Below are 15,028 nucleotides of genomic sequence, written 5' to 3' on the forward strand. Positions count from 1 at the left end.
TTAGTACATCATGTTAGTTTAGAAAGGTTTAAAAATTAAAAAGTAAATCATAAATATGAGCTCCATTTTAAAATAAAGCAGCCACCACCGCTCGCAGCCTCCCAGTCCTGTGTGTAGTGAGCACATCACACATCATTTGAATCACCAGTGTGCACCTGACCTCTTCTGACCGGGGAGGTGAATACGTTTTTCAAAGGATTTTATCAAATACCTGCCTAGGTGTGTTTACATCTTATATGGATATATATGTTTTAGTTGAAAGCAAAGATTTCTTTCTCATAAGCAGACAAGACAGACACCGCACTTGGATTTAACACTGTTAGTCTCCGTCCTTCTCATCTGCCAAACACATTGTTTATTGGGATTACCATGTTAACCTTGAAATTTATAAACAGTTTCACAACCATTATCTCAAGAACCATGCTATGACAAGCATGCACACTTTACAGATGAAAGAACAAAGATTCAAGGAGTTAAAAGACTTTCCTAAAGTCACCAAACCAGTGAGTGGCTGAGCTGATCCCTAAACAGCGCCTCAGGCTCCAAGTCCAGGGTCAACTCCAATGCACCACACGATTTCTCTGGATAGAGAGTGCATGTCAGTCTTTCTTCTCTCAGCCTTATCTTGAGAACTTCACTAGTGTCAGTTCTAAAATTGGTCACTCAGAAAACATTAATTTATTTGTTTTGCATTTGTGTCTCGGATCTTTCTCATGCGAATATGTTCCTAGGGAAGATGATGGCTCTATTGTTCACCACACAATAAGGCACAAACTGCCAGATTGCCTCTTCCCTGCAGCAGAATTCCTCTTTAGGTTAATGACAGAAGCAGTTGGAAGCTCCAGAGAAGCAGCAACTGAAACTCTACAGAACACCAGTTTTCCGGGGAAGTAAGGCCTTCAGAGACCCTCCCTCCATATAGCTAGCTGGTCTGAGTGTCCCAAATGGCACCCATCCCCATCGCATGTACCTTAGAACACAGACAATAAATGATTTTTGAATTGTACTGAATTAGATGACCTGCCCTCTGTATATCTAATGAAAACACCATCTATAGGAGGCAAATAAATTACTGTTTCCAATAAGCAAGTTCCTTTGAGACTGACCCTCAGGAGCACCTGATAACTTTGGGTGCTATTTTTCCTTGCAGTTCACTAAGACCCTGTCAAACCGTCCTTCAGAAAGTAGAGTTGTAACAATGTGATTGTATCTGTAAAGTTGTATCCTCATTACTTATAAAATAACTGATAGTTTATGACCCACAGGTCACTTGCCAGGATTAATTTAGGATTCCAAACAGAAATGACTGATAGGTAGTTTATATCCAAAATGAGAACATCAAGGAAAGATCTGAATTTAAGAAATAAATATAAATCATGTTGTTATTTACAATGGTTTAGCAGCAAATCACAGAAAACTCTGATTAAAACTGACTAAAATAATAATTTATTATTTCAATTGACAGAAAGTTCAAATGCATGGTGGATTCCAGGACTGGTTGACTCAATGACTCAAAAATACCATCAAGAACCCAAGTTCTTTTCCATCTCTCAGCCCTCATGGTTACAAGATAGCTGCAGCAATACCAGAAATTACATCCAGACACCACAAAATCCAGAATATGGAAAAAAACATCTTTTCTTAAGTTATTTTCTTAGGTATAGAGAAACCTTTCCCAGAAGCCTCCACCAGAATTCCAGTAGTGTTTCCTTGGCCACACTACATGTTCCTTCCTAAGGAATCACTGGCAAGAGGAGTGGGATTACCTTGACTGATACGATACTCAGAATTTACTCCCCTGGAGATGGAGATAAAGCCCAATATCCCCAGAATTTCATGGCTACGTAGAAGAAGGGTGGGTGTCTGAATAAAGCCCAAATTTTTATGGAAATGAGAAACAAGTGGAAATAGGTGCGAGAGGACGTGATTGAAAGCAAATAAAGAGCAAACATCAACTTCAGGAAATCAAAGAGGCCCCAGGGAAGGTTAAGAGGCAGTAGTTAAGGGACTAAAAGAACTTGGAAAGAAGTATTAAGGATGTTGTATGCAGATTTAATATGACTTTGAATCCATTTGTTTAGGACTTAAGTGAAGTTGTTTTAACCAACTTTTTATGACAAAGACAAATTTAAAAGTTGCTTTGAAGTAAGTATGAAGTCAGTCTTGCCAGCATATAATCATTCTACATCTGTTATCATTGATAAGCAACCAGTAACCCAGCTGCAGAGGAGCCACAATGGGGGCTTATTAATAAGAATGTGCAGTGAAGCATCTATAGCAAGGGCATATTTAGACTTTAAATACTGAGTTTGTGAGGACTATTTGAGAGTTTTTGTTTATGGGAGGTGACTTCCCTCACTGAAAAACTCTCTGAAGATCCTTGAGGCATTTGCTCCTCTATTGGGAAGATACTCCATAGGCAGTGGTGATAACCACTCAGACCACCTACCAAGACACTGGCATTTTTGTTCCCTAGCAACATGCTCTAGCAACAGGGGACTTTTACTTTTGCATTGGCAACTGGAAATCCAGCACTTGGTTGGTCACAGACTCTAGACATGCTGCGTATTATGAAAAGGTACGCCTCATATTAAATTTGGGTTTTATTCCTTCACTTCCCCTTGCCTGAAACACTAATGTGATTAATCTGTCATTTGTGTATATTATTTCTTTATTTGACTTAAGAAATATTATCCTGAATGCTATTGGCCTATTATTATAATTCCCACAGCAAACCTGTGCTAAATAAATTGCTGAAAAAGACAAAATCAGTGTCTGAGCATAACTTTTGCTGCCTCCTCAAAACAGGAACACAGGATAATCTGGGCCCACTGAAAAGAAGGCAGGGAGAGAGAGAAACTGGACAGGAATTTTACTGTCATGTGTCCATAAATATCTAAGAAAGAGGGTGTGCCATATATTCTGGCTCCTGAGGAGGGAGGTTCCTGAGCTTACAATGACAATGACTCCAACCATATTTTCTTAGATAGTCTTATTTCAGTGAAATTGTATTAGTCTAATTAACACACACTTAATACATCATTAAATTAAACTTAATTTTTACTTTATAATTTTTTATAGGAAAAATTTACCAACTGGGAGCCCTGATTGTTAGAGTCAAACCCTCAGTAGTAGAGACGGACCTGCCAGCAGCCATAGTTGGAAGCTACCAGGCAACTAGATTTGCTTGGTTCCATGTCTCTCAGACAACCTCTGACTTTGATTTAGTCTCCCAAACCAGGAAGGAAATTGCCTGTCATCTCCCCACTGTTCCTACACACACACTCAAAATGCATTCACTTCATGCCTTCTGCTCTCAAACATGTCCCAATTTGAACAATAATAGAAATCTCTGTCCTCCTTGTCCTTCTGGAAAATTGTACTCCTCTTAACTGTTAAAGCCAATAACACCTCTGCCACGCAGCCACCCCAGTAATGCGCTTGTACGTGGTGCCCCAGTGCTGCCCACAAAACTCTGTTGGGGCCCTGGTCACTGGCCACTTCCCCCTACAAGACAATGGATGAAATAATTTTAAATAAATGAAATAACATTTAGTCCCTAGGTTATAAATGTAGCAATGATATTAGCACAATACTAGTGCACATTTCGCAATATACATGCAAAACCAAAACTGCTTTTAGTGACAATAGTGGCAATCCTTGTCGTCTAATCTGCAATATGAGAGGACAGGACCAAAGAGGGCCTTTAATTTCTTCAGATCCCACCCCTGTGATTTCACTAATTTACTGAAAATGTCTGTATCTTCTTTGCAGATATTTCAAGGTCCAAATCATTTAACCATGCTGCTGCCTTTGCTTAAATAAGTGAACCGGAAATCAGACATAAAAGAGTTTTTTCCCCTCATTTGGGAACTCAGCACAGCATCTCACTTGCATCCTTACCATTTTTATGCAGCACTACTGAGTGCAAGCACCAATAAGTAACTACACAGTGTGGTGTTATGTCAGTAAAATGTTCACACTTTTCCAGTTAGTGTTTTTGAAGTTTCTCTTTTTAAAATTATCTACCTAAAGGCAGTGAACAAGAAATTCCCAGATAATGCAGGAGAAAACCTGGATGAGTTCAGGTATAACGATGACTCTTTAGATACAACACCAAAAGCATGATCCATAAAAAAAAATGAATGGATATGCAGGACTTCATTAAAATTTAAAAAACTGCTCTGAGAAAAATAATATCAAGAGAATAAGACCAGCCACAGACTGGAAGAATATATCTGTAAAAGACATACCTAGTAAAAGACTATTATCCTAAATGTGCAAAGAGCTCTTAAAACTCAACAAGAAAACAACCTGATTATATAAAATGGACCAAAGACCTTAACACTCACCTCACTAAAGAAGATACATAAATGAAAAATAAGCATACAAAAAGATGCTCCAGCACTGGCCAGGTGGCTCAGTTGGCTGGAGTGTCATCCATGCACCAAAAGGTTGCAGATTCAATTCCTGGTCAGGTCATATAACCTAGGTTGTGGGTTTGATCCTGGGTCAAGATGCATATCGAAGGAAACCAACTGATAATCAATGCTTCTCTTTCACATGATGTTTCTCTCTCTCTCCCTCTCTCCCTTCCTCTCTCTCTAAAATCAATAAACATATCCTCATCTAGAGATTAAAAATAAAAACATACTCCACATCAAATGTCATCAGGAATATGCAAATTAAAATGAGATAACAGCTATTAGAATGGCCAAAGTCAAGAACAGGTACAGCACCAAATGCTGGCAAGGATGTGGAGCAACAGGAACTCCCATTTACTGTGGGTGGAAATGCAAAATGATACACCCACTTTGGAAGACAGTTGGGCTTTCTTACAAAAGTAAACATAGCATCGCAATTTATTGTGCAAGATATACAAATCTCTGCTGGGTGCTTAAAATATATTCTCCTTTAACTCTCAGAATAACGATATAAAGCATCAGCACTTTATAGATGAAGAAACTAAGGTTAAGAGGTGTTAGGTCACCCCTCCAATGTCACCAACTCCAACTAAGGAATGCCTGTGTCCCTCTCAGCCCCCTCCCAGCCAGTTCGGCAAAGACTGCTTTGAGAAATTATGTGGCAGCCTTCAGCAAGCCATGCGTTCACTTACATGCCCCCCAGCTAAGGCCTCTAGGCTTTCCAGAGTCAAATAGCTGTAGAACACCAACTATTTAATTGTTGAATGCTCAAGTGGGTTCCACTTTACAGATGGAAGCTACACAAAAATGGCAAATCTTGCTATTAAGCAGAATCAACAAACTAGAATCAAAAGTAGTATGTTGCTCCCAATATGTATATAATATATACTCATATATATGTGTGTTTGTGTATATATATATTTCCATATTCTATATTTCTATATTTATTTATTTCTGTGTGTGCGCATTATATAAGTATATATTCAGGGAGTGTTTCCATTGCAGTGAGGCAGACTGCAAACTTCTTTATCTGCAGAGAGAAACAGATAAGGTAGTATTCTTGACATTCCTAGCATTGGGTACCCAGAAATGTAACTCATATATCTGATATGAAGCTGATCCCCGAATGTCGTCTGTGAGACCTTTATTTATATGGAAACAAAAAGGCCCAGATGAAGGAAGAGAGAGAGAGAGAGAGAGAGAGAGAGAGAGAGAGTGAGTGTGTGTGTGTGTGTGTGTGTGTGTGTGTGTGTGTGTTTAATGTGTCTCTCCAAGGTCTTTGAAGCCACAGGTACTTGTTTAAACTAGTGTTAACTAGTTTTAACAGTTCAACCTACTTCATCTGTCCTCTGCATCTAATGTATTTTTAACTTGAGTGGCAAGTAGTACGGGTTAGCATCTTGTAACTTACCTTTAAAAAGGCACCAGAGTGAATGCTTCTCTTTGCTCTTCTTCCCTTCCAAATCTCCCCACCATAAATTGGGAGTGATGAAAACATTTTCTAGTGCCATTGCTAAAAGATGTGACAGAGGGAAAGCTAACCCCATATTTTCACTTCAAGCTGAGTCAAGGCAAGCAGTATTTAATGCATGTTTCATCTGTACCAGCAGGGGCTGTTTGGTCTTCCAAGAAAAGCAGGCACCCTGTGAGCCTGTTTACTTCTCCATCACTGGCCTATGAAATCTCAAGTGTTGAGTAAGATGTCACGTGAATGGCAAGAATAGCCAAGCAACTCCCTCCAACACTGCGATGGACAGTGGAGGGCATGCTACATGCTAAACCATCTTTACCAGGACTTATCAGTTTGGCATTTGTATATGTTTTCTTAAACACAATTTTCACACTGAAAACTTAGGCATCAAACAAGAGTTCTTCACCATTCTGACTCATGAATATATTTCTTTCTTTAAAAAAGTTATAGAAGCAGAGTGAAAGGTTCTGCATAAGACAATTGATGTGAAAGCATAATTTGTAAGTAATGTGATGAAGCACATCCCACAGCCTAGAGGACAAGATAAATGTAAATGGGCTCATACTGTTACAGAGCCTTAAATGTGAGAGACCGTTAAGACTAAAAGTATAAGGCCCTGGCTGCTGTGGCTCAGTGGACTTAGTGTGGGCTATGAACCAAAGGGTTGCCAGTTGGTTTCCCAGTCAGGGCACATGCCTGGCTTGTGGACCAGGTGCCCGGTAGGGGGTGTGTGAGAGGCAACCACACATGGATGTTTCTCTCCCTCTCTTTCTCCTTCTCTTCCCTTCTAAAAATAAATAAATAATTTTTTTAAAAGACTAAAAGTATAAGATTATAAAGTACAACTAAAGTGATTTACACATAGTGATAAGAAGAGAAAAGGTTATTTTTCTGGAATTGTTTATTGCTTGTCTGCTAAAAGCATATGGCTGAGATGCCCCTTCAAAACCCCTTCCAACCTAGGAATCTGGCTCCATTCCTTCATCCTGTAGTGCCACCTGTGGTTCCAAATAAGAGAGTGTCAGTTTAAAACAGAAATTCAGATACGATGAACAGTGCCCTATTTTAAATATTATCATGGTTATCACTCAATTATATTTTGCCTTTGGGGTTTGAACGGAATATCATTGTGAAGGGATTTGACAATATGCATTAAGAGATTTTAAAGCATTTGGATTCTTTAACCCAGTCAGCTGTGTTTAGGAAATGATGAGGGACATAGACACATGAATAAGAATATTTATTAGAGTAATGTTTAAAAGAACTTAATGCTTAAATGATTATAACACATATACAGGGTGAAATATGATACATTCAATTATAAATATGTAAAAAGAAGAAAATTAACTTTAGTCAATTTCTATCATTTTTCTCTTTCTTTAAAAGTGATTTTAGGTCTTTTATAAACTGTCAGAACCTTGAAGAGACATATAACTCTACATTGTGCAATAGCATACTAAAGTAATGTAATTCATAACCCACAAAACTAAACAGCTATGTGCCTAGAATACAGAATGTATAAATTTGCTAGAAGAGATCATTGTCTTTTGCCTATTTATCAGTCAAGTCAATGAGATAAAGTTCCTACTTTGTAGGGGGGGAAAAACTATACACCACTAACTAGGTGGAAGTTCCATCTTACTAAAACAAAACATACACACTTCCCTTGGACTTCCTGGTCTGCATCTCCCTACGGATCATAAAAGGGCCTGCCTCATCCTTTCATCTCTGCTCTGGGATCCACCTCATGTCACCTAATCAAGAACTTGCACCATCCAATATCCCTTTTTTTCTCTTTTATATATACAACCTTTCTGTTCAACCTGTTCCACCAGCTTTAAACTATAGTCAAGTGTCTATTACCTAAAATAATAATAATGAATAATCCCTCATTCAAACCCATGTCTTCCACTTCCTCACCTCCAGCAAACTGTAGCCCTATCTCTAGCTCTCACTTCACAGCCAATCTTTTTAATTTTTATATTTGTTATCACAATTTTCACACCTGCTGCTCAGTCCTAAACTCACTCCAGTCTGGTACATGCCCCCGTCACTCCATTAAAACAGCTCTCTAAAAAGTCACCAATGACCTCCACATTGCTAAATTCATGGATTTTTTCAGTATTCATTGCAGTGTCTCAGCAGTAGTCAACAGTCTGGACCTACTTCTCTTTCCCCCTTCTCTAGCCACTTCTCTGTTTCTTTTGCTGCTCATCCTCCTCTTCTTTACCATTAAATACCATAGCTCAGTCTTTGGCCCTTTTCTCCTTCCTTAAGCTCTTCCTAGGCAATTTCTTATTAGCTATCATTTCAATTACCACCTATACACAAGTGAGTCACAAACCCTAATTTCTAGCCCAGTGCTTTCCCCTGACTCCTGGGTATGAAAATTTGTTATCACAATTTTCACACATTAAGATAGATGATAGATAGATAGATAGATAGATAGATAGACAGACAGACAGATAGTTTTATTCACTTTTTAGAGGTCTCTAAGGCATCTCAATCTGTACAATGGTATATTACATTTCAATGAAAAAAATTAACTAGTTACAGCAACATGGATGGATCTCAGAAGCAGTGCTGAGTGTCTGAACACATTAGAAGCCAGTTCCAATAAAAAAAAACCCAACTAAGCAATATATGGCTTAGAAAATTGGGAACACTAAACCTATTTATGTACTGATGAGAAAGATGCCATTTAAGTGGGAAATTTAAAGTATAAAGATAAGAAGGGAGTTAAGTCCCTGAAAGTGAAGAGAATGGACTTCAAAAAATTACATCTTTTATTGGGGGTTCAGAGTGTTTTGATACCATTGTTAACTGTGCTATCTCTTCTTAATTTTTTGTAGGAAGTATTATTGTACAAGGACAAAATATTTCACTGAATAGTCTGAGTTTGTTGCCCAATCATCCTCCAACACTTCAGTGTGTATTTTAACAGACAAGGACATTCTAACCACAATAACAACAACACAATCATCAAAATCAGGAAATTAACATGATGTTTGTTAACGTAGATGTTAATGCTGATCAAAGCCTCACACTTCCTTCAGGATTCACCAACTGTCTCAATAATGCCTCTTATGGCAAAAAGACCCAATTTGGAATCATAAGTTTCCTTTAGTCTCCTCATCCGGAATAATTCTTCAGTCATTCTCTGGTACTTATGACCTCAGCACTTTTTATGTTTATGGATCAATTATTTTCTAGAATGCCTCTCAATTTAGGCTTTTCTAATACCTCAAGGTTCTTAGATTTAAAGCATGCTTCTTGGCAGGAATGTGTCACAGAAGCGATGTTGTGTTCTCATTGCATCCTCCCAGGTGGAACAGATCAATAGTTCTTACTTGTCCCATACTGATGACGTTCACCTTGATGGCTTGAAATATAACTGAAAAGGCATACTGGCCAGGCTCCTCTACTCTAATATTAGCCCTTCTCTCCTTTGTCACTGATAAGTATTTTGTAGGGAAGGAATTTGAAAAGTTCTAAAACTATTATTTCTCACTGAACTTTTCATGTATTTGTTTGTTTGTTTGTTTATATCTCTGCAGACATGCAGTTTTCTAATTCATTCAGTGGATTACAAAGTTACTTCATTATTTAATTTGACGATCAAATTACCTAGATTTGCCCAGTAGGGACCTATTCAACTTGGTCTTTGATACCTTTAGACATGTCCATGTTTCTCTGTGCCCGCCTTTGCTTTCTGGCACAAACACTGTTCCAAGTTTCTCATACTTTTCTTGACCCATCCCTGGAATCAGCAGTTTTACCAAGGTTCCCTGGTTATTTAAAGAGAAAAAAAAGGCAGCATTTAGAAGCCATGATCAGTGTGCTAGTGGTGTTCATTGCTATTGAGGTATGTCTCCTTCCCTCTCAGTGAACAATCCTGGAAAATACATCCACAGCTATACTTATTTGTATGCTTAAATATATGGAAAAGCAGTAGTTCAAACTGATACCTCCAATTTTAGTGCTATATCACAAGTTCCTTTCTTTCTGTATTTGTAATTCACTTTCCCATTAATGAGAAACTGGCTTTCATTTCTTTATGTAATCCTTTATTTGATCAATTCCTCAATGTAATCAATCTTCTACCTCGACGCTGCAGTCCCCTGCCCAGTACAGATGCGCTCCTTTCTTCACTCAGCTCTGACTCTTGATCAGCATGGCCTTAACTATCCATCCCCTCAGCTTGACTAACCTGTACAGGCACCTGGCTAAAAGTCTCCCTCCTTGTAGAACACTTACCTTAGAAAATTTGTGATTTCCAATCTTTTCTCTGCTTATTTCAATTGCATGTAAATATTCTCCCAGATTGTTGCCAGTTTTACAACCCAGGATTGTCATTCTCAAGCAGCAGGAAACCATGTCTTTGAAATGTAAACATCAAAGGAAATAGCACCCTGTCTCCCAGTCTCTGTGGGAATGTTACAGAACAGACCCAAGGGAGGTGTAAGATATACTATTACTGAAGGGGCCCTCCACCTATATTTGCTATGCCCGCCGCCAGAGGAAAGATGTCTCTCAATGCCAGAGATTTGTGAAAAGGAAAGGAAATATTTATTTAAAACTATACAGACTTAAAGTAGTGACCTAATATCTTCATTAAAATACTAAAGTCCTTTAGAATACCCACAGATGCACAATCCTTCCTTCTCCCTCTGCCCTAGTCTGGGGTACCGTATCTCAGGAAAAGAAGTAGAAGTCCATGATTCTGGCTCCCAGCAACATTGGCTGTGTCACTGGCATGATCTCCAGGTAATCCAAAGTCATATGGCATCTTCTCATGGCTGTCCAGCAAGAGTCCTTCCACCCCTCTTCTTCCAGGCAAAGTCTCTCCTATTTCCTAAGCCACATGGCAAAAGGGATCACCTGAAAGCTGCAGGGTCCCCACTTTGCCAAAGCCTCGTGGTTCTCCTCACCATGCCTGCTATGCCTGGGTTTAAATCCCTGCACCAGTCTTCCTAGCAGTCCCATTTCCAACTCCTCCTACAATCAGTTACACATGCCAGCATTACTGTATTCTTCCATATTTACTGGGCTGCCATAGTGAGTCTGGGCAGGTGTGGCCCCATGTCATGGAGCCAATCATCTCCAAGCTCTCATGCAGGCACTGTAACCAGGCGAAGCTGCCTCCCAGTTACTTCTTAGGTGGAAGTCACTTCCATCCTCCTGGCTCAAGGCATGGCCCAGCTATTTAACATATCTACACACCAGTTAAAGGTTATAGTTATGTTAAATGACCATGCCAGAGGTTAGCTGCAAAGCCATTGCTATCTAAAACAGCTCTGCGTGTTCCTGCTCCATGTGCCCCATCCCCAGTTTAGCCTTGGGAGGGGTGAAGACATCCTGTATATTTTCTTTATATTTCCTGGACACCTGGAGTTCTGGACCCCATTACTAATTCCTATTTGGGGCCCCCCTTTTGGCTGCACCCTGTTACAGAAAGGTGAAACCTTGACTTAAATGGGTGCCAACTAGCAAAACCCTGATGCCCTAATGACGAAGATACACATTTGCAAACTCAGGAGTTACCCATATTGCTCCACACTCCCCACTGACCAGCCCACCCCCTGGTAGTTTAGTATTTTCCCCTTACCATGTACTGGAAAATCCCATCCCCCAAAGTGGGGAGGAGTAGAGAAGCTGGGAACATGGGACATGCTTATGTTGCCCCAGAAACACACCCTCCCATATACTTCCACTGTACAGGGGTTATGGGGAAGTCTTTAAAACCAGAGAGAGTGGAATTGCTGCCCACTTTAGCTCTCCCCTCTCCCTAGCTGGCTTTTGGCAAATGAGGGCTCAGGCTCCTGAACCAGCAGGACTTGCTGGGAGCAGGCCTCATGCTGTGAGCAGGCCCAGTGCTGCTCCCCAAGTGCTCCAGGACCTGCCCAGCCAGGAGCACAGTGGACTCCAGTAAGAGGGTACCAGAGGGGAGGACCCTGGGGCCAGAGGGTCAGGAAATTGGTCTTTCGACAGGGCCCATGGCCCTCCCACACAAAAAAAGTCCACAGCAGCTGCTGCTGACACAGAGTTCATGCATCCAGTGTGGGCCAGGCAGTCCCATTGATAGGGGACTCAAGACTTGGAAAATTTAGCTTAAGGTAAAAAGCCATAAGTCTAGCAAGTAGTGTTAAGTGTATGTTAAGCTTTTGTTTCAGAAACTACAGATAAGGCCCATCCTGGCTCCTGGGAAAAGCAGCGGACCTCCTGGGGCACTGGCTAGAGATTACCACCTGGGGACATGTTGGAGGCATCTGGGCCTTTTGTGTGACCACCTCCACCCCCCCTTGGGAACAGCTAAATGGCCAAGAACAGGAAGGCTGCAACTTCTCTCACCTAATCCTCCCTGAATTTCAAAGCCCTCACTGCACCTTGCTTGTCCTCCCCCACCCCCTTATAAAAGATCTGGCCAGAAAAGAGAAGGCAAAATGGTTTGTTAGGGTATGAACCTGCCATCTTCTCGGATTGCCAGCCATCTGAATAAAGCACCCATAAAAGATTCAAATGCTGTCATTGCTTACTGGATTTGGTAGTGATAGGCAGCCCGAATGCCGGCGTCTTTTCCGGTTACACCATGCCCTTTCCACAGATGAAACTATGGGCGACTGCTATCTGCCTGCGGCTGGTGACAGTGCCAGTGTGGATGAAGGACAGGACCACCTACCACTTGCACATTCCTCCAGTGGGAGTCCAGGGAGTTTCTGTGACTTGTGGAAGAGACTGGGTTGAAGCATGGGTTTCCCTACATCCCAAAATTGGGCAATCTTTTCATAAAAATCTTTTGCCTTCCCCACCAATATTCACGTTATTCTTGCACACGGTAGCAGATGATGGCCAGATCCCACTTTGTTCTGTAAGCATCAGATGGGCTTTCTCATGAGCTCCATCTTCCAGATCCTCAAAATTACCTGCATTCCTACATTCACTCCTTCTATTTGTCCCTAATGGGCAGTGGTTCTTAGCCCAGCATAAACTAAACATCACCTGTGGTATTTCCAAAAGAAGCAGATGCGTAGGACCTCTTGGAAAAGCATATAGCTCTAGGAAAAGAACCAAGCAAAAGTAATTTTAAAAAGCCTTCTAAGCATTTCTAATGTACAGCCAGGGCAAGAACATCTGGAATAAAATTAATGAACTCTTCCTCTTCCCCTTTCATCCTCTTGTCTTCTCCTTCATTTTTAAACAATTCAGTCCCACAACCACTGGATGGGCAGGAAAAGGTAGATGTCTGGTGGAAGAGAAGGAAAGTCTCCATGGCCCAGACCAGTAAGTCAGTGCCCAGGAAGGTAGCCCCTCAGAGGGGTGATCTCAGGTGAGGAGTCCGAAGCTGGACAGCGTGAAAATAGTATCCACCTGCATGGGTGACCCAGGGTGGGGAGTCAGAGCCAGAGTGGGGTGAGGAGGCTATACAAGCAAGGTGGCAGCCCAGCATGGGGAGCTCAGGCACCATGGGCAAGGTGTCTCTAAATGGAGGGCTGGCCTGGTGTGGGAAATCAGAGCCCAAGCAGAATAAGAAAGTGTCTATCTGGGAGAGTAGCCTGAAATGAAGAGTGTCCATACAGAAGTTCACTGAAAAGGTTAAATGGTCAATTAAGATTTTATTCAATGCTATTGCAAAAGAGGGGAGAGAGATTGAACTCAATTGTACTGAAGCAAAAGGTAGAAAGGTTTTAAAGCCCTGAGGTGAGCTAATGGGAAATTCCTGAACTACCAGGGGAAGGTTGGTCAGTGGGAAGTGAGGGGCATGTTAACTCCTGAGTTTGCAAATGTTTTTCTGTGTCATTAGGCCATCTGGGTTTGCTAGTCAGAACCCATCTAAGTTAGGCTTCCACCTTCCCTCAGAGACTGGGAGGCCCTGCCTCCAGGGAGCTGGCAGACTCAGCATCTGCTTTTCTCCTGTTGTGGCATGCCAGGCTGCTGGGTTCCAGAGCAACCTCCCCCTACAGCCCTTCCCTTCTCTGGGGAAGGCAGGCTCTCGCACCCCCAGGTGCCTTCAACTTTCAATCCCACCACCTTCGGTGCTGCTTGGTCCCTCCTGGGGGGCCCATGGGAGAGTGCAGGCTCTCATGCTCCCTTCGGGGATCCTCCCCTGCTCCCAGTGATCTGGTCAGATCCCCTCTGTTACATGATGGCTTCAGATTTGTCCTTCAGGTAGAAAGAAATGTCATCAGGTGAGAGTGATGGGGGTCGAAGTTGTTAGGGGGTGGGAAGCAGAGAATTATGAATATGCTTATTCAGAGAGGGAGACAAAGCTTAATAAGGAACTATAGACACTGGGCAATGTGCACTGTGTATTTGAACTTCTAAGCTTCAGGACTTGGTACAAGTTCTAAATATTAAATGGATATACTTTTAAAGGTATGTATAGGGAAAAATAAACAATGGAAAACAGAGGTTGTGTTTGGATGGTATGATCCCCCCACCCCCCGTTTTGTATGCTTAGTACACCTTAAGATTCAAAATGAACTCATTACATTCATAATGGAAAAAGTAATTTTTAATTTTCAAAAGATAATGAAATAAATGGTGATCCAGTACAAAGAAGAATTTGGGGGTACTATATTACTTTGCTAGAGCTAACTAGTACCACAGACTTGCTGGCTTAAAAGTCAGAAATTTATTTCCTTACAATTCTAGAGGCTACAAGTCTGAGATGAAGGTGTGGCAAGGCTGCGTCTTCTGAGGCCTCTCTCCTTGGCTTGTAGAGGGCATGTTCCCCCTGTGCCTTCACTGGGTCTTTCTGTGTGTGTCTGTGTTCTAATCTCCTCTTCCTACAAGGACACTGATCATGTTAGATTAGGGTGCCCCCTGGAGCTCACCTTACCTTAAAAAATCCTGTCTCCCAATACAGTTACATGCTGAAGTACTGAGGATTAGGATACCAACAAAGAATTTTGAGGGACACAATTCAGCCCACAACAGGCACTTATATCTCACTGAGATTTCACTTGCCTCTTGGTATTTCTGATTTCTTTTGTCTGCAGATTTTCCCCCACCCCACTCCCTGGCTGGGTACGTATTCTTGTGACTTAAAATTTTGTCTGGTGAACAGTTTCTAAGCAATTGATCAAATTTATTGATAATTTTTGAGATGTCAATTTTTAAAAATTTAATGTGT

This window comes from Phyllostomus discolor, chromosome 10 (genome assembly GCF_004126475.2).
Source record: "Phyllostomus discolor isolate MPI-MPIP mPhyDis1 chromosome 10, mPhyDis1.pri.v3, whole genome shotgun sequence".
In the NCBI taxonomy this organism is placed as follows: Eukaryota; Metazoa; Chordata; class Mammalia; order Chiroptera; family Phyllostomidae; genus Phyllostomus; species Phyllostomus discolor.